This window comes from Protopterus annectens, chromosome 2.part2 (assembly GCF_019279795.1).
Source record: "Protopterus annectens isolate FY-2018-M chromosome 2.part2, PAN1.0, whole genome shotgun sequence".
NCBI classification, from domain to species: Eukaryota; Metazoa; Chordata; order Ceratodontiformes; family Protopteridae; genus Protopterus; species Protopterus annectens.
The window spans coordinates 537,457,068-537,478,814 of record NC_056730.1 but is presented as its reverse complement, the minus strand read 5'-3'; positions in this window follow the sequence as shown (position 1 = coordinate 537,478,814).

The window sequence follows — 21,747 nt, the reverse complement described above, 5'->3', positions numbered from 1 at the left end:
ACAATGTAGAAAATTAATGGCACTAACTACTGGTTTCAGGGAAGTGTTTAGTTTATAAGGAGAATGCTATGTTTATGGTTTGAATAGCACCAAATAAAATGTAGATTTTTTTATTAAAGTGAGTTTTTACTGCTACTTTCAGTGAGGTAGAATATGTTGAAAGTATTTTGTCTGTAGCCCTAAAGACTACTGCAACTTTACATTTTCATATTGAATGCATTCATTTAAGCAGTTTTCAACATACCTATGCTATTTAGTGTAGTTTTATGACTCTGTACACAACTAGTCTCTATAGAGTGGCATTCTAAGAAGCTAAGCTGTGCCTTGTTGAGTAACACTTCTGAGACGAAGGTTATAAATTCACATTTTTCAAAAAAAAATGCTTATATCAAAAATTGAATTGGTTCTTGAAGTTTAGTTTTGCCACCCTGTATCCCCCAGAGGCTCAAGAATTCTGGCATATCAGAAAAGCTACTACAAAGTGTCAGTAGAACTCAATTCACATACTATGTTCGGAAATATCTCACTTTAGGAGTGTTATTTATTCTTTATGACAAATGACATTTACTGTAATTTCAGCAAAGTCTTTTATCCCATACATACCTCACAACCTCTTAGTGCAAACATTCCGGACAAAGGCTCAAAATCAGGTACAGATTTTAAATATTGCACTTACAAGATGAGATGTAAAACCAGGGTCCCATCTGTTTGAGTTGGTGGTAGTTCAGGTGGATGTAAAAGATCTCATGGCAACTATCGAAAAAAGTAGGGAAAGTTCCGAAATGCCCTGGCTAGATTTCATGCACTAGTATAAATATCACTTCAAATCTCCCCTGAAAAGAGGTTATTAGCCCAGTAGAGACACCTGTTCAACAAAGAATACAATAAAAAATAAAATAAAGAAATAAACTAATATAATTGATTTACATTATCATGTATTTTCTGAAGAATGTGAAATCTGAGACTCAAATGTCTGTCATTAGCTAGTGACTTCAGTCCTTAATACCTGGCATAAAAGGCATCCTTAGATCCTGCTCTGATGGACCTTTTGCATATCCACAAGATGAACAGCACCAAAACTACTAGATCTAAGGATTTAAACTTTGCATATGACTTAAAAAGGCCATGTTGGAGAGACAAGTATGCATCTCAGAGAATCCCCATTCCCTGGAATAGGCTTCCCATCCATGTGAAGCAGAGCCCTTCCCTAACCCTATTCAATGTCAATGTGGACCAGTGGATGGGAAACTAGAAATTCACCCCTGGACTGACACCTCTGTCTTTAATGGACATTAGCAGCCATTAAATCATACCCTAACAAACATACACGCCTTAAAATAACTACTATGACACAATACATCTGGGTTGCATGGCTAGGCTTACAAAAGTACCAGTGGTCATTAGCCTAGTATATACATATTAACCTATGAACTATAATGATTTGCCAGAAAACCTCACATAGGTTCACAGACATGTTCTAGGCTAATGGCCCTGGAGCCTTTACAAGCCTAGCCCATAGAAGTGCCCTGGCATCGTTCCGCCCAGTGTTAGTTCCCAGTACCTCTATCAAATAGAGCCACTAGAGTGATCCCATGGTGAACTTTCTATTTCCCATCCACTCATCAAGATTTCTCTTGAAGAGGGCCAGTGAGGTGCTCTTTTTGACATGTATGGGAAGTCTATTGTAGAGCATGGGCAGTCTCTGGGTTATGAACCTGTCCCTCCAGCATGTTCTGTTGATTGTGGTAATGAGGTTGAGGTCTCTGGAGCATGTGGTGAGGAGGGATTGGGATTTCTTTAGCTGTAGTATTTCTAACAGAGCTAGGTCAGACATGGCTTTGTAAGTTAAGCAGAGATCGCCTCATAGTAGACAATATGAGACAGAGAACAGCTGGAGTTTTTTTGAGTCTGTCCATGTAGGACATGTGTTTATGGCCTAGGATCCTCTTAGTGCGGTACTTTTGTGGCATTTCCAGCTGTTGCATGTGTCTAGTGAGGTACATGCCAAAATAGGGCATTATACTCAATGACTGACCTAATAAGGGAAGACTAGAGAGAGATGAAATATACAGGTAAAAAACACACTCTCCAAAGCCAAGAACACAGGATCCATGGGACCTGACAATATCCCAGGCTGCGTTCTACATGAACTACAGAATGAACTGGCACCCTACCTAAGTACCATGTTCAATCATAGCCACACCTCAGGCTTTGTACCCACTGAATGGTGCACCGCAACAGTTATCCCACTCCACAAAGGGGAAGCCATGACGGACCCCGGGAACTACCGCCCCATTAGCCTGACGAGCCTGGTCTGCAAGGCCATGGAACATATCATCATGGAACTCATAAACAAAGACATTGGTAATCTCCAAACTCTGGACCCTACTCAGTTTGGATTTGTAAAAGGCAGATCATGTCTCCTAAACCTGATTGACTTCTTTGAAGCAGTCACCAGAGCCATAGATGAGGGTAAAATGGTTCACACAGCTTATCTAGATCTCGCCAAGGCTTTCAACACCATCCCCCACTCTGGAATTATAGATAAGCTCACTAAACTAGGAATAAATCCCTATGTCACAAGATGGGTTGCCAACTGGCTCACGGACAGAACCCACACTGTGAAAGTAGCGGATTCCAAATCCGACATCAAACCAGTGACAAGTGGAGTACCACAGGGTTCAGTCCTGGGTCCTCTCCTGTTTGGTATCTACTTCTCTGAAGTGCAGGCCAACAGAGAAGATCTTTGGCTAACAAAGTCTGCAGATGACTGCAAACTAGGAGCCATAATCGAGACTCCTAATGATGTGGACAAACTACAAAAGGGCCTCACTGAGACATATACCTGGTGTCAAAGCCATGGCCTGAAGCTCAATGCCAAAAAGTGTATTGCCATCGCCTTTGGTGAAAATTCTGTACCCATGAACTACCACATAGCTGGTAGTCTACTTAATGCCGAAAATGTGATAAGAGACCTTGGGACATAGGTGGACAGCAGTCTCTCCTTTGATAATCACATCGCCACAGTGGTCAGGAAATCCTTCTACGTGGCTCATCTCATCACAAAAGGATTCTCATCCAGAAAAAAAGAGGTCATTGTTCCACTCTACTCATCACTCATTAGACCCATTATAGAGTACAGTGCCCCTTTTGGTATGTACCTCACAAGACATCTACAACAACTGGAAAGACCACAGAAATACCTCACAAAGAGGATTACTGGCCTCAAACAGATGTCCTATGCAGACCGTCTCAAAAAACTACAGCTTTACTCCATCGCATATCGCCTACTCAGGGGCGATCTCTGCCTAACATACAAAGCTATGTCAAACCCAGAGCTGTTAGAAATGCTCCACTTAAAGAAATCCCAATCCCTCCGAGCTACACGCTCTAGGGACCTTAACCTAGTCACCACAATAAACAAAACATGCTGGAGGGATAGATTCCTATCCCAGAGACTTCCCATACTCTGGAACAGACTACCTATTTATGTCAAACAGAGCTCCTCATTAGCACTCTTCAAGAAAAATCTTGATGATTGGATGGGAAATGGGAAATTCACCCCGGGGATCACTTCTGTGGCTCTGCTCAACAGGGGCACAGGAAAATAATTTTCTTGGGTGGCAAAAGCCAGGGTACATTTTTTGGCTAGGCTTGTATGGGCCCTAGGGCCGATAGCCTAGTACCTACCTATGAACCTATGAACCTATGAACCTATGATGACCTCTTTCTTCCTAGATGCAAAACCCATAGTAATGAGATGTGCCACATAGAATGACTTTCTGACCACAGTGGCAATGTAGTGGTTGATGGAGAGGATGCTGTCAACCTGTGTCCCCAGATCTCTTATAACGTCTTCAGTGTTCAGTGGGCTCCCATTGATGTGGTAATTAGTGGGAACTGAGTTTTTCCCAAAGGGGATGATGACACATTTTTTGGCATTAAGCTTAAGGCCATGGTTTTAACACCAGTCATTGGTTCATAGGTTCATAGGTTCATAGATTCATACTAGGCTAACTGCCCTTGCGAGCCATTTTAAGTCTAGCCAATTATCCCCTGTGAGATTCAAACCCTGTACATTGTGTTTGTAAGGCAAACACATTAACCATTAGGCCACCTTCCCAACCCCTTAAACAGCTCTTGCAAGGCTCAAACCGAGGACCCCGCACACCCTAGACAAAGTGATGTACCACTAAGCCATGACAGATACTCACTGATAAGTGGTCTCAGTGAGGCCTTTCTGTAGGATGTCTACATCACTTGGGAAGTTAATAATGGCTCCCAGCTTGCAGTTGTCTGCAGACTTGTTCAACCAGAGTCCCTCTGTGTTGGCCTGGACTTCTGAGAAGTAGATGCCAAACAGGAGAGGACCCAGGACCAATCCCTGTGGGACTCCACTCGTGACTGGTCGGCAGTCTGACTTGGAATCCGCTACTTTCACACTGTGGGTTCTATCTGTGAGCCAATTTGCTGCCAGCCTAGTGATATAGGGAATGATGCCTAGTTTGGTGTGTTTATCAATAATTCCTGAGTGGGGAATGGTATCAAATTCCTTGGCCATATTGAGGTAGGCTGTATGAACTGCCTTGCCCTCATCCACAGTTCTGGTGACTGACTCAAAAAAGTCAACCAGGTTGAGCAGGGACGAGTGACCTTTCACAAAACCAAATTGCATGGAATCTAGAGTTTGGAGATTTCCTATATCCTTGTTAATTAGGTCCATGATGATGCATTCCATAGCCTTACATATCAGACTCATCAGGCTATTGGGATGATAATTTCCAGTGTCTACAGTCACTCCCCCATTATGGAACGGGATGACTGTAGCAGTGCACTATTTGGTAGGGACAAAGCCTGAGGTGAGGATGTGATTGAACAGGGCACACAGACGTGGTGCCAATTCACTTTGTAGTTCATGTAGAACACATTCAAGGATATTGTCAAGTCCCATGGAAGCTGTATTCTTGGCCTTGAACAATGCAGCTTTAACCTGTGCTGAAGTAATGCTGGGTGCTGGCATTCCTCCCGTATTGTGATTGGTCATTTAGGGGGAAGAGAGGGGTAAAGTTGAAACTGAATCTGTCGGCCAGTATGTTGGCAATATCTGTTGGCTCAGTATAGGAGGTACAATTGAGCAGCAACTTAGAGCAAACCTGGGTATTGCTGTGGAGATTTTTGATATAACTATAGTAGGCTTTGTGATTGTTTTTAGTGTCTGCTGCAATTCTGCCTTCATAGCTAGCTTTAGAGGTTTTGATGAGGGATCTCAGCTTTTTGTTGAGACTAATAAGGGAGTTTTTCCAGTCTTGGGACTTAACATTTTTCTGCAACAGTTTCTTCCTTCTGTTGTAGAGTTTATTAATGACAGGGCACCATCAGATTGGCTTCCTTTTTTTGCAGGAGAGAGTCTTGGTTTTGTTGGGTATGGCTTGTTCCGTGCATTTATGTACATGTTTGTACATTGCATTGGTGTATGATTCGGCAGTCATGCATCTATTTTCCATTGACATGGGTGCCATGAAGTTAGCCACCTCTGTTTTTAGGAGCCCAAAGTCAGCTTTGGAGAAATTTTTCATGGTAGTTACCTTTGCAAGGGGTATGGATGAAATGTGGATTTCCATGGTGATTAGTTTGTGGTTGGATCTTACCAGGGAGGAATTGACTATTGTCTTAGAGCAACGGTCACCCATGTTTGTAATTAAAAGGTCAAGGATTTTTGCTTCTTCTAGTGGGGGAAAGAATGAGCTGGTCCAGGGCATTGGAATCGATGAATTCCAGGAAGCGTTGGGCCAGTGTATTGGTGCATGAGTAGCTTTCCCAGTTGATTGAGGAGTAGTTGAAGTCATCTAGTATGAGAGTGTTGGGTTGGACCCTAATAGTTTCCAGGGTACTTGGGAATGTGGCGTGAGATGCTTGGGACATGGTTGGGGACCTATAGCAGGCTACGACCTGGATCTCCATCTTACCCAATGTTAGTTGTGCCTGAAGTATCTCAGATGCATTATGTTGGGCTACTAGTCTGGAGGTGTGCAAATCATTTATGAATATGGAGACACCATTGCCTTTGGACCTTCTGTCCATGTTCTGGGGCCGAAAGGTGTGGAATGAGTTATAGCCTGATAGTACAATGGTGCTTTCTGCTGCTTTAAACTAGGTCTTCGTTACAGCACAAATACCAATTTTCCTCCATTTTGAGGAATGCTTCGAACAAGTGCATCTTGAGATTTAGACTTCTGGCATTGAGCAGTATGACCCTCAGATTGCATTTATTTGTAGCTGTTACAGTGGTAATTTGGTCTTTGGAACATCACCTAAAAAAGGCACTATAGGGGTGGCAATAGGCTTAATCAGTATCCAGAAACCCAGGGGTGACAGATGCAGGCCATCTCTGGGAAAGCTTTGAGGTCTGTCAATCATGTCATCCCAAGCAGACAAGTGCTGGATCCCCTTAGAATGACACGAAAAACTTAGCCAATTGTTGAAGTCAATCATTTTCTGCTTGTACTGTGGTATCATTCTGGGCAACAGTGGGATGCTGCTCAGGGCTAGGGTCATACCTGCCTGGGCCACATAATCCGAGAACTCCTCCATTTTATGAGAACCAGACCAGAAATGTGAGGCAAAAAATCTGGACAGTTAAGAAGGGGTGCTACACTAAGGACAGTAGTAATTTACTCAGTCATCCAATTTGTAAGTGGGATAATGAAGGATTCCAACTCAAAGCCATAGTACAGAGACATAGCTAGAGTGTGGCAAATGGGGCAGTTGCAGAGAAACAAGGTGTTAGAAGTAAATCCCAGGCAGTCTTCAGTGCACTACTGGCACTGAATGCTGGTACTGCATGGGGCATAAGCTGTAGCAGCTGCTTGCTACAAATTTAACAAGCAGTTAGTTGCAGTTTAAAAGGAAATCTTTTCTTGCTGCTTTAGTTAAGGTTGAAGTGAAGGTGCCAGATCAGGGGATGGCACCAGGTGCAAGAATAACTAGTTACACCTCTGTTATAGTGTGAAACATAGTGCCTCATATAGCCTTAACCTCTGCACTAACCTACCAGAAAATAGCCTTTTTCATACCTTTATTTTATATTTTTTGTTTGTTGCTCTAAGTCAGTAAAACTTGAAAGAACAGAATTCTAGGCAGTAAGATTTGATGAAAGAAAATACAGCATGGTGGGTGACGGGGGTAATTTATATATTCCACAAATGTAGCAAAAATCAAGTAAAACTGCTGAGAGACAGGCAGCGTATGGATCACCAAGTTTATTTGAGTATGTCATTAACATCACAAATACTTAGAAAATGAATTTGGAAATACTTAAATGTGATTGCCTAAACCACAGAAGCATAAGCCTGATAGAAGTGAATACTAATATTGCATTTGATGTTAGGGCTAAAGATATTTTTCTTTTTCTTTCTTTCTTTTTTTATTCTTTTTATTTTTCTCCTCAACAAACATATTTTTGGGTTCTCAAATTTGAGCTGGGGGGCACCAGATTTGAGAACTGCGTAGGGCACTAAAATACCAATCTACCTGCTCTGATTGCAGGCCCTCCTGGAACAGAGTACTCCATTGACTAGGCAATGCTACACCAATGCTGCAAAGCCAAATGCAGCACATGACACATTTATTAAAGGTAATAAGATTCAATACTAGCCTCTGTAAATGAATCTCATCACCTATCATCAGTGGAACCCAATGACTGCTGACCACACCACACAAATGCTGATTGTACCTAAATCCGAATGTTCCTCACAAGGTCATCTGTATGTTGGCTGTGAAACTGCATGCATTACAGGGGAAAAGAGCTGCATTATTAATGCACAGTACATATTTATATTCACTTCATATGTATGCTAAGCTGCTAGCAGCACCCAGAGTATATGCCAAACACCATAGGTTCATAGGTTCATAGGTAGGTACTAGGCTATCTGCCCTAGGGCATTTATAAGCCTAGCCAGAATGTGTTGGCTTTCGCCACCCTTTTAGACTAGATTCCTGATCATCTGTCCAGCAGGGCCATAGAAGTGATCCCAGGAGTAAATTTACGATTTCCCATCCACTCATCAAGATTTCTCTTGAAGATGGTCAGTGAGGTGCTCTGCCTAACATGAACTGGGATTCTATTCCAGAGCGAGGGAAGCCTCTGGGATATGAATCTATCCCTCCAGCATGTCCTATTTATTGTTGTGCTGAGGTTTAAATCCATGAAGTGTGTAGCTCTAATGGATTTGGCTTTCTTGAGGTGGAGCATGTCCATCAATTCCGGGTTAGACATGGCCTTGTATGTCAGGCAGAGATCGCCTCTGAGTAGGCAGTAAGCAACTGAGTAGAGCTGGAGTTTCTTTAGTCGAGTAGAATAGGGCATCTGTTTGAGGCCCACAATCCTCTTGGTGAGGTACTTTTGAGGTCTCTCCAGCTGATGCAAGTGTCAGGTAAGATACATCCCAAATGGGGCATTGTACCTAATTAAGGGCCTGATGAGCGATGAGTAGAGGGTCACAATGACCTCGCTTGATCTAGATGTGAACCCTTTTGTGATTAGGTGAGCTATATAGAAGGTTTTTCTAACCACTTTGGCAATGTGATTGTCAAAAGAGAGGTTACTATCTACTTGGATCCCCAGATCCCTAATTACTTCTTCCATACTTAGTGGATTACCTCCTATGTGGTAGTTTGTGGGCACTTTGTTTTTCCCAAAAGGGATGACTATGCACTTTATGGCATTTCACTTAAGGCCATGGTTTTGACACCAGGCATCCGTCTCTGTAAGACCATTCTGGAGGATGCTTGTGTCAGCCGGAGAGTCGATTATGGCTCTCAGCTTGCAATCATCTGCGAACTTGGTCAGCCACAATCCTCCCATGCTTGCCTGTACCTCAGAGAAGTATATACCAAACAAGAGGGGTCCCAGGACTGAGCCCTGTGGGATGCCACTTGTAACCGGTTTAGAGTCAGACATGGAACCCGCAACTCTGACCATGTGAGTTCTATCCCTGAGCCAGTTTTCAACCCATCTTGTGACATATGAGTTGATATTTAAGCTGGTAAGTTTATTTATGATGCAAGAGTGGGGTATTGTGTCAAAGGCCTTTGCGAGGTCCAGGTAGGCTGTGTAGACTACCTTTCCCTCATCTATGGTTTTGGTAGCTATTTCAAAAAAGTCAACTAGGTTTAGGAGGCAAGATCTGCCTTTAACAAAGCAGAATTGGGTAGGGTCCAGTGTCTGGAGGTTCCCAATTTCTTTGTTTATGAGATCCATGATGATGCGCTCCATAGCCTTGCAGACCAGGCTAGTCAGGCTTATGGGGCGATAGTTCCCAGGATCCGTTGTGATGCCACCTTTGTGGAGTGAGAGATAAACAGACACAACTACACATACACATACAAATGGATCTTGCTTGGCCCCTATTAGCTTTCCTTGCCTGTGATACAGTCTCAACTATATGTGGGAAATAGTACTGGAAATTGTAATGCTGTATAGCTGATTCTAACTGCAGTGCTGCTTCCCAAATATAGGTGAAAGTGCTCCTTAAAAAATATGCACACACATCCTGCTATGAAGTCAAGAATTCTATCCTGGGCATACATCTGCATACTGTGAGGAATTCCAGGGCAATTATGTTTAACTGCAGAGTAGTGTAAGTACTATACATAAATTGTTTTGGAGTTTGGCTGAAGACTAGACAATGCAGACTTCAAACAAAGGAGAATCATGCTGCTCTAAACATTTTTTATAATATCTTGTGAACAAATCTCTGCCTGAATTACCAATCACTTTTTGGTATTTCCAATTGAATGCAGCACTATGCACATCATGTGTGTGTGAACTGTTTTTTAACAGCTGGCATAACTGCTGTAAAAATTGTCAGACTCTTTTTCCACATATTTTGGCCCCATTATGTTCTGCTGATGATCTCTGTCCATGCCTGAATTAGCCCATAAACATTCTATCCACCCTGTGATCCTACCCTTTACTAGGGAGGACAAGGGTTCCTGTCAGAAGAGTGTAGTGTTATGGCATCTAAGACTTACCATTTCTCCCCTTAGGAAAGGTGAGAGTCAAGGGAAAAGAATTATATCCATGATGAGGGGTGGGGATTTAGGATAAAAGAAATAGAAAACAAGCTGAATGAAGCAAGCATGAGAGTGTAGGTATCACTAATAATGTCCTCAGCTTGGATTCAGGTGCAACATCTGTTTTTTTTTTTTTCTAGCAACTTTCTAAGGTTATAGGAGCAATATTTAAAATATATCCCTGATTTCAAGCATTTCCCCACATTATTTTTGGATTTTTCCTAGATTCTTCTGTTAAGTTGATTGGTATGCTGCAGAGGCAGCAGAAAGAATGTGATATTTTGTGGCAAGGGCAACAGCAGGAACTGAAGGATTCTGATTGTAGAGGGTGTAGGAAAAACTGTAAACTCTCCTGAGGCTGATCTGTCTAAAAGGAATGCATTGGCACTTTAGACAAAACATGCTGACATATCATCAGACTGCAGATAGATGGGCTACAAATTTTCAAACTTTTTCAGGCATTTTGTGACATCCTAGTAGGCATCCAGATTGAACAACAAGTGGTGTGTGTGTGTGTGTGTGTGTGTGTGTGTGTGTGTGTGTGTGTGTGTGTGTGTGTGTGTGTGTGTGTGTGTGTGCAGGCGCATGAGTGCTCGTGTGTGCGTGTGAGTGTGTGTGTGTGTGTGTGTGTGTGTGTGTGTGTGTGTGTGTGTGTGTGTGTGTGAGCGTATGCTCGTGTGTGTGCGTGTGTGTGTGTGTGTGAGAATCACTGCATCAGCCATGTACTTTGTGCATGATCCTTGGCATCCATGTTTTACTCACTGTTAACAGTGTGCTTATTATTTGGCTGTGATTAAACTGGACAGCATGAAGTCTGCAAGTTTAATGTTGGTATTTTAACTATGAATACATTTTTAATTTAGCTTGTTTTTTGCAGGCAAGTGGGTTACAAATGCACTGTGTTGGTCTACAACAGTTTATCTGGTGCTTAGTGCAGACTAGTAAGGCGATGAGCTGCTTCTGCAGTGCAGGGTTTGATTCCCTTAGCCGTCATTTGATTAATATACAGCTCTAACCAAGTCACTTAACCAGACAGTTTTCCAAGGCGGAGCCCAAAAAGGGACACTTGTATGCAGGGGGTTGTCTCTAGCTGTTAGCAAATGCATTTTTCTTTTAAATTCCTGACCCATTCACATAGCCAATAATTAGCACCTCACTATAGGCTATTTGAATATGAATCCAAACACATCTCCTATAGTTTAATGGGCTGCTAGATGTAGTTTCAATAAATGTGAGTGAGTTCCAAGGGAAGAGAAGTTTGCTGTTTCTCAGGCTATTTTGTTTTACAATGTAAGACTGTTTAGTAAATTGCTGTTGTTTTGCTGTAAATTTTGAACTAAACAGTTTAAATTACATCCAACTCTCTCAAATTATTGTAAAAGTAAAAAAAAAAAAAAAACAAAAACAAAAAGAGAATAGTATTCACACACTGACAGGACTGAATGGTGTTTATGGTAATTAGGGAAGACACAGCCAAGTAATTGGATATGGGTATGACTGTGTGAGGGGCCTGGTCCATTAGGGGCCATGGTCCACTATCCTTCCTAGGGGCCCATTTGACATGATTTAGCTCTATTCTATCTGACTGTTTCTCAGAAGGACATACTGAAAACCACTTTCATATCCTTTAGCCCACCTGCCAAGGAGCCAGACATTATTTTCTCATTTATAGTTCATAGATATATTCAAAGTTAATAAATACTGAAACCTTTTTAAACATAGCCATGCATCACACATGTATTCAGAAAGAAATTTGAGCCTTTGAATTTATTTTAAGGGGTATATGTAAGCTAGTGTATGATTTACAGACTGTCTCTGTCCATTAGAGACATAGATATTAGACCTAGGGTGAATTTCTGATTTCACATCCACTGGTTCAGTATACATTTGAATAAGGTTAGGGAAGAATTCTGCTTTTGATGGATAGAAAGCCTGTTCCAGAGAAGGGGAATTCTCTAAGATGTATGAGTGTCCCTCTAACATGCCCTGTTTGTGTAGCAAACAAGGTTCAAGTCTCTAGATTGAGAAGTTCTGATACTATTATTTTTTTAGATGTGCAAAATGCCCATCAGAGCAGGATCCAAGGATGCTTAGTATGCCAAACACAGATAACCTCTCAATAGTCTGTAGAAAACTGAATAGAGAGCTACAGCTTTGAGGCAATCTGTACGAGACATGCTGTTTACATCCTGTATTCTTTTTGTGAGGAACCTCTGTGGACATTCCAGCGGCTGCATGTGCCTAGTAAAGTACATACTGAAGAGGACAGTCTACTCATTGATGGGTCTGATAAGGGCCAAATACAGAACAATGACCTAGATGCCATTTCTTTGCTTATAGGTTGGGCAACACAGAATGATTTCCTTACTACCTTAGACACATGTAGGCTGAAAGCCAGGTTATTATTCATGTATGTCCCCAAATCCCTGACTACTGGGTCCACTTTATGGGTGTGCTATCAATGAGGTAGAATCTTAGTGTGGCTGACTTTCCAAAGGGTACTAGTCTGCATTCTTTGGCATTGAGCTTTAAGATATAGCTTTGGCACCAGACATCTGTCTGTGTTAGTCCTTCCTGCAGGATATTAGTGTCTTGGGAATTCTACGACTGCTCCTAGTTTGCAGTCATCTACAAACTTGGTCAGCCGGAGGCATTTGACATTGACTTTGACTTTTGAGAAGTAAATGCCAGAAAGTAGCAGGCCCAGCATGGGACACTGATGGAATCCACTAGTGACTGGCCTCTTTGTGGAGGTGGTCCCCCTATCCTAACTTCCTGTGTCCTATCTGAGAGCCAGCTGGCTATCCAAAGAGTAACATAAGGGTTAATGTCTAATTCCATGTGTTTGTTTTCAATGCCAGAGTAGGATATTGTATAACGTGCCTTAGACAGGTCAGGTTCAGCAGCATGCACCATTTTGCCCTCATTCATTGCCTTTGTGACTTTTTCATAAAAGTGCACCAGGTTGAGTAGGCATGATCTGCCTTTGATGAAGCCAAAATGGGACGGATCCAGAGTCTGAAAGTTTCTTATGCATATGATACTAGTCATACTTATGGGTCTGTCGTTCCCAGGATCTATTGATTGATCACCTTTGTGTAGAGAGATGACCATTGCAGTCCTCTATTTGCATGGCAGAAAGCATGTCTGAAGGCTAAGTTTAAATAGTGACTCCAGAGATCCAAATAGGTCATGCTTCACACTATTTAAGAGGCATCCTGGGAAGTCCTCCATTCATGTGTAACAAAGCCTGTCTGGATGCTATGGTTAAATACTGACTCCAAAGGAACAGATAGGTCATGCTTCAAGATATTTATTAGGCACTGTTGGACATTATAGGGGCCCATCAATGCAATGTTCTTAGCTTTAGAGACTGTATTTAGGTTATGTTTGATGGTATTACTTGGAGTGGGGGTCAGCCAGGTAAGGAGGGCTAAAACTGGAGTTGAATTTGTTGGCCAGCAGATTTGCTATATTTTCTGACTCCATTTAAGTAGCTTTATTAACAATAAGTTCAGTGCATTGTTGTGTATGGCCTTAGAGATGATGGACAAATCTAAAGAAATCTTTATGGCTGCCATTGGCCAAGGATGCTATATTTATCTCAAAATTGGCTTTGATAGAATTAATTTGCCCTCTTAGTTATTTGATTACCCTGATAACAGAGTTTATATCCTACTAGTTTTAGCTATGACTTTTTTCCTTTTGTTGTACAATCCTTTTATGTTTGGATTCCAGCTGGGTGATTATTTTTTTTAGTTTGTTCTGGGCTTGTTTCTAGTAGGCATAGCTATCTCTATGTATCTATTACTATGATTGTACACAATTTATTTGTAGAATTCTGCATAGGCAGCTGTGCTGTCTGAGTTTAAAGGGGCTTGAAAGTTTATCAAATAATTGCTTAATAATAGATATTTTGCCTTAGAGTAGTTCCGAACTATTAAAGGGTTTGCTGGAATTACAGTACTGATTTTTATTTCAAAGGAGACAGCTTTATGGTCTGACCTTAACAAAGAGGACAGATGAGTGGGAGGTAGCATACTTCCATATTTCAGAGCACCAGATTCAACATGTTTGCACCTGTAGTGGACAAATGGACTAACTGGTTCAGGGTGTATGTGTTTACAAAGTCCGGGAATCTCTGGGCCTGATTGTTTGGGGTCATGGAGGATTCCCAGTTTATAGAGGGGTGGTTGAAGTCCCTCTTGAATATGGTATTGAGTTGAATGGTAAGTGTCTCCAGTAGGTCTAAGTATGAGCTATGGGTTTCATGGATTTATGGAAGTATTGTATTGCTCTACTGCTGAGGTGCTCTCTGCAGCTTTAAACCATGTATGTTCCCCATAACTCCCAGTCTGGCCCTGGTATCCTTTATACAGACAGACCATCAATAAGCATGCATGTATTATCCTAACACCCCCCCACAAATCCTTAGTTACCTCACTACTATCATGCCCCCCATATAGATGCTTATGATACTTGGGAACCAAATGGGTTGGGGTGTGCAGCTAGGCTTGCAATGGCTGTAGTGGTCATTAGCCTAGTAACAACCTATAAACCTATTGACCAATATCTTGGAAACTGCACATATGTCTACATTTTACAAGGTGAGAAGAGCTTGGATGGAGCAGAGTCTCTTGTTTAGGCTCCTGACATTGAAGAGTAAAATCTTTACTTCCCTTGGGTTGATTTTGTTAAGTTGGAAGGGACATAATAACTTCATTCAAATAATTCAACCAGCTGAAAAATTAAAATATCTTAAAGTACTGCTGTGATAGCTTTGTGGTTAACTACTGTGACTATAGTATATAGGGTCCTGGGTTCAAGACCAGCAAGGCTGTTTATTTGGGTTGAGAGGGTGGCCTAGTGGTTAAGGTGTTTGCCTTACAAACACAAGGTGCAGGGTTTGAGTCTCACAAGGGATAATTGGCTAGGCTTAAAATGGCTTACAAGAGCAGTTAGCTTAGTACTAACCTATGAACCTTATTATATCATTGTACAATTACATCTACAGAGTCTATTTAAGAATTAACCATGAAAACCATTACCCACTTACTTATTCCATGAATATTTTTTTAGCAATTCTGCTTTGTCACATCTCTCACATATAATTTCTATCACATCATCTATTGTAGGTACATTTTCAGATTTCTGTTTTCTGTTTATCACCTTTCTCACCAGCTGTAACAATAAGTTTACATACTTTCTATTCTTTTCCAAGAGATTGAATGTCTTATCATAACCTAACAACACAAATATTTACCCAACACATCCTTCAATAAGCTTTGTAATTCAGATTTCAAAGCACTTAGATCTGTACAAACCAAAAACATGTATTCCCATGTAATTTTTGATCTCAGTGCTTCTATACTGTCTAGTTTCTCTGTGATGCACATTGTGTATACTGGTTGGTTCCAACATTTGCTCTGTTACCGCCCACTTAGTTTTTCTCCTGCTCCCCATTCCCTAGCCACCCCAGGTGTGTGTACTTTAGTACTTACTCTCAGACCCCTCCTCAAATTAAAAGCTAACTGAATCAAAATGCCACCTCAAAATCCACTGTGCACCTGCCTCATGTAAACAGCCACCAACTCATCTAAGCTTTAACAGGTCAATTACCATTGCACATTACAAACTTCTTAGCACTAACCAACACCCACACAACAATAAATGCTACCATAAAGTGTAGAATTGCAAAACTCATTATAATCAAGCAGTTTACATTGTTTTCTTTACTGCTAATGCTTTCCTAGTAAACAGAATACAACTCACACTCGTATTATCACTTTCATCAGCACTGTCATAATACATCCCAACACCCTCATGCTACTTCTCACCACATAATGCCACCCTTTTATTTATATATATATATATATGTATATGGTTTACTATCATAATCCAGAAATGCATTCAGCTGAGTAGTGGAACATCGAACATACACTTTCAAAGAGGAGGAAAATTGAAACTTACCATAACAAAGCTTAAATATTGATGTCTGGATGGCACATGCAGGTCAATGGGCACATTTTCAAAATGGTGAATACTGAACATTCAACTTTAACATGGTTTGAGATGGGGGCTGAAAAACATTTTTATTTTTGCTATTAAATTTTGATGACATGATGACTTGATTAAGTGCATTTCCAAGTTATGATAGTAAATCAATATATATATATATATATATATATATATATATATATATATACACACACACACACACACACACACACACACACATGTGTGTGTGTTTGTGTGTGTGTGTGTATGTGTGTGTGTGTGTGTGTGTGTGTGTGTGTGTGTGTGAACCTAAATTTATTGATTTTTAAATAAGAAAGTTCCCTGCAAAAAAGGGGACTGTTGTACTCAACAAATAACAGTGAAACTGCTTGAACCCAAGCCTCTGCCTATCTATTCCAACACTCACTCTAATAAAATGTATAACTCCAATAGAAGAATAAAACTCTATCATAGGAACATTAGAATCATTGCTGGATTCACCATTATAAACCTGATAATTTAGCTTTAACCAACACCTGGCTAATACCACACATTTCAGATGAGGATATATTCCCACCTGGATATAATATTATTATAGCTGACATAACTAGTAAAAGAGGGGGGGGTATGTATATTTTTCTCCAACCAACTCAATGTAAACAACTGTCCATCACAAACTCCTTCCTTCAATTCATCTGAAGTACTACTTGTCAATTTAGCAGTAAACACTCACACCTACACACACATCAGTACAGCTTGTAATGTCCCTGCACTGGCCCAGTAATCAAGGAGCCTCAGTCCTCACCACTAGCACCAGTGAGGGACGTACACATTTGGAGGATGACAAGTACACACACACAGTGAAGTATTAGTTCCCTTAATTGCACACAGAGATCACAGTCATTTTAGGGCTGGTTTCTGCCTCTTTCTCCAGATCACCAATAAGACTCCCCACTGGCACAGTGATAGGGTTAAGGTCTTAGCCAAGTGATCAAGCCAAACCAGTGCTTTGTGTTCCTGCCCAAGTAGCTGACACACACACACACACACACACACACACACACACACACACACACACACACATACACACACTATGAGATTCAATTTATATACAAACACACAGACACTCCTGGGAAGGCTGTCACAGGTTTACTAGCTATGCCCTCTTCTGCCCAGACTATAACGTAGTTATTATTGCCATCAACCACTACTTATCAGCTACTCTAAGGTCCTTACCTAGGGTGCCTAATCCTACTGTATAATGTCACTATTATCCAAATGCTAAGTGTGACTAAGAATTTCAAGGCTATTTAGGAGTGGCCTATACAGTGTCACCAGATGTATATGCCAAGTACTCTAAAATATCTCTAAATATACCAGCCACAATAAAAAGGTTTAAACATATTTAATAATAAATAATAAAAGAACAAGACAATACTCAATAACTCAGCAAAGTGGCTACAGAGTTCAGAATCACAGGGAATATTAAAAAAAAGCATTGCAGGACAGACTAAAATAAACACAGAAAGCATCTAAACTAATCTTCACTATATTCCTATCTATATCTAAAAGAAATTACTTTCCTCTTGTTACTTACTATTAGCAAGGCAAGTGCCAATGAGAGGATGTTTCCAGGTCCAAAGACAAATACAAAATGCACAGACTCACTCTTTGAGTTAGTTCTTAAATTAATAATACACATTACTGCTGGGTTAGCTGGGATGACATCACTCATTGTCACCTGCCTTCAGTTCCCAGGCTGACAGAAACTTACAATTTAACATTTCTCTGTGAAAACTACCTATCTCTCAGATGTGCAGCTGCTAGGAAGTCACAGAGCAATAAAACACTTTACATTTGAAACCTAGTAATTATTTATGTTTCAAGACAATAGGAAAAACTCTAACTCTAGACATTGTGTCTCATCTGAGCTGAAACAGAGATAACAGAATTATATACACTTATTTTCTTGAGGTTTTGCAAGTTAACTCTGTATGTTCCAGTTTCTACCATTAAAACATACATTTGCACAGGCATATAGTTTACATCCATTTCTGTTCATTACTAGTAGGGTACACTGTGGTTACATTCTTGAAGCTCAGTACATAACACACAGTTCAACACACTCTTCTGCACCAGTAATTTAATATACACATAACATATAGTTCTCTTACATTTGTAAGATAAGCATATGAATCATACTAATATTCACAAATGGCATATGATTATTTACAAAATTTCAGACAGCTGAGATGGCAGTGCCACACAGCTATCAATTATTTACAGCAATAAACATCTACTCACACCTACACACATCAGTACAGCTGTCAATTATTTACAGCAATAAACATCTACTCACACCTACACACACATCAGTACAGCTATCAATTATTTACCATCGCAACCTGAGGCTAACACTAATACCTTAGAAGAACTCTTGAATCTGTATAAGCAGTCCTAGCTGACATAAATGCTTTAGCTCTAAATGACAACTAGCAAAAATGCAAAGCATTAACATATTTGGGTTTACACAAATAATAACAGACACTACCAGAACAGATAAACCTACTGGAAAAGAGAGCCTACTGGACTGACTACTAACTATCAAACCTGCCCATATCCTCTCATGCAGCACCCTATCCTATTGTCTCGGCAACTAACACCCCATCTGCATTATATGGGGGCAACAAAAATCAATAAAAACATAACATACAATCTGGTCCACTGAGAATCACTTTAATATAGCTACTTTTATTACACAGCTTAAAAATGTATCTGGCATCCCCTATAACTGCTTCCATTAGATAATGCAGTCAGTCATTTCAGTCAAACATTATTATATGTGTTAAACTCAATTTCCCCTACTTGAAAAAAGAAAGCAATATCTAAAACTGTCCCCCAGATGTCAACCAGTTTCAAACAACTGAAGACAAACTAGGACAAGGTTTGTACACAATGGAAATTATCCAAAAATATAGAAACCAGGCAAGCCTGCAATACATTTAAGAATCAAGTTAAAAACATGATTAGAACAACCAAACAATCCTACTAACACAACATACTTAACCATAACAACAACCCAGACAATACTGGGCATGTATCAATAATCTACTAAAGCCTGAAGTTTTAGATCATACTGCCATTGTTAATAAATCACATGTAGCCCACTTCCTTATGACATAGTCATTATATCTGCCTTCAACAAATACTTTATAGATGCACCAGCAACTATCCATAAACATCTCAATACAAACAACCCTGACAACTTCATAACACCAATAGTTAAGTAATATAATACAAATAAATGTTACTGCAAAAACTGAATGCCACCTCTCCAGCACCTGACATCCTTGTACCAGAATAGCTTCAAATTGCCTTTGAGGCTATAACTTACTCTGCTGCATACAGATCAATTTCTGAACATTATGACGCAAAGCTTCAGAAGAAATCATATATAATTCCTTTTAACAAAGGAGGCAATCAGAACCATCTCTTCAGTTTCAGACCAATATCAGTCCTCTCCAAAATACTTGAGAAATGTATATAAACACAACGTTTACACCATCTCGCAAAAAAAAAAAACCTCCTGTCACCCACTCAACATTTTTTTATTCAGGATACAGCACTGAAACTGCACTTTTATCATTCCCAAGAAATATGAACTATGGTAAAAATAATAGTCTCTTCACTACTGCTGTGTTCCTGGGCCTCTCTAAGGCCTTTGATACCATATTCTACCCTCTCTTTCTCCTCAGATTGCAGAAAATGGAGCATAACACCAATACCTTACCTTGGTATAAAAGCTATCTTTCCAACCATTGTCAGACAGTCAGTTGATCACATACATTCTCCAACATCGTACCAACCAACATCAGTGTTCCACAGGGATCCATACTTGGTCCAGTTCTGATCAGTATCATCATTAAAGATATATATGCCAAAATGCTCAATGATACACAGTTCCTGTATGCAGATGACACTATCCTCATCTGCTCTACTAACTCCCTTAATCAATTGTAGATAACATGCATGAATTTCCACAGTACAGAACAATGGCTCTCAAAATCTCATCTTCTGCTTGACTCTGTGAAATCACTATGACATCCATAAACAAGGCACAAACTGAGCAAGTTACTCATTCCAAACTCCTCAGATTCATCGAAGACCACTGACTACACTCTGAAAAACCCATTGACTATATTACCTCAAAAACACTTTAAAAATTAGCATGCACAAATTCAGGGCCTTCTCAACAGAACATGCACAGATGACCACATCTCAGACACTGTTGTTATCAACCCTACTTTAGTTTTCAGTTATTCTTACTAATATTCCAAAAAAATGGCAAAAATTGAAATAAACATGCAACAAAGTCAATAAATTCACAGCTAACTTATTTAACAAAACCTACCACTGCAAGGTCCTACAAAAAATAAACTGACTAACAGTACAGCATCTGTTGGCTTTTCACTAACTAAACACTACCCACAAAATAATACTTAAACCAAATATATTTTCATTCTACACTCACTGTTATGGAAATATATTCCCCAACCAGATACCTCAGATCATAAACTCTCAACATCCTATGCCCATTTAAATCCATCATGGTGACTCCCTGCACTGTGTTACATCACCAGGATATGGAACTTTACCATCTTGCACTTGAGAAAAGAAACAAAGCATTACACTTTTCTTAATGTAAAAGCCTACCTTGCATTCACAGGTATCTGTCCTTGTACCTGATAGTGGTTAGAAAGATAGCTTTTAGTAAAAATAGCAGAGTTAAGATATTAGTGTTAAAGTTCATGCTCTGCAGTCACTGGAGAATGAGAGCATGAGATATGGTATGGTATCAAAGTCCTTGGAGAGGTCCAGGAACATAGTCGCTTCCTCATTACATGCTCTCCTTAATATTGCATCTTACTACAGATCTATTCCCACCTCCCTTACTCATTCTATATTCTATGGTTTATTGAATCCTCTCTTATTCAACTCTGTTCCTATATACTTATACACCATCTAACACAATATAATCTTTTCTTTTACCTCAATTCATTTTATGTCCTCTCTCCATACATCTTTTTATGTTGCTGTTTATCATATGTAATGTAATATATCTTCAATAGTTTTTACTTACTAACTCATAATAATCATTTAAAGATGCATGTAAACTGTTATACATGTATATAATATAATCACTTTTTGTTTACATTTGTTATTCATGTAACTCTGGAGCATTTATCCCCAGACCTCTGTTGAAAATGTGCATGAGCTCATTGGACTATCCCAGTTAAAGAATGGAAATAAATAAATAAATAAATAAACATTTACACATACAATCCCTACAATGTATATATGGAACATTTTGCTTTAATTTAGCTGGAGTATAAAAAAATGCTAATGTAGACATTTCTACTCAAATATCCTAAACCTTTGTGATCTGAGGGCTTAATTTAATTACTAAGCCATCTACTTCCAACTTTCCTCATCTAATCATCTTAAAACATGTGTCCATGCCTTATACATAGTTACTGCAAAACTGCCTATAACCTTGCAAAACTCTCATTGCTTTATTTATTCTACTGAGTTAACATTTAATTACTGGAGCTGCTTCTCTTTATCCCTAAAGCACTTTTTAATTCTGTTAATCCCATTCTTCAAGATTTCCTTAAC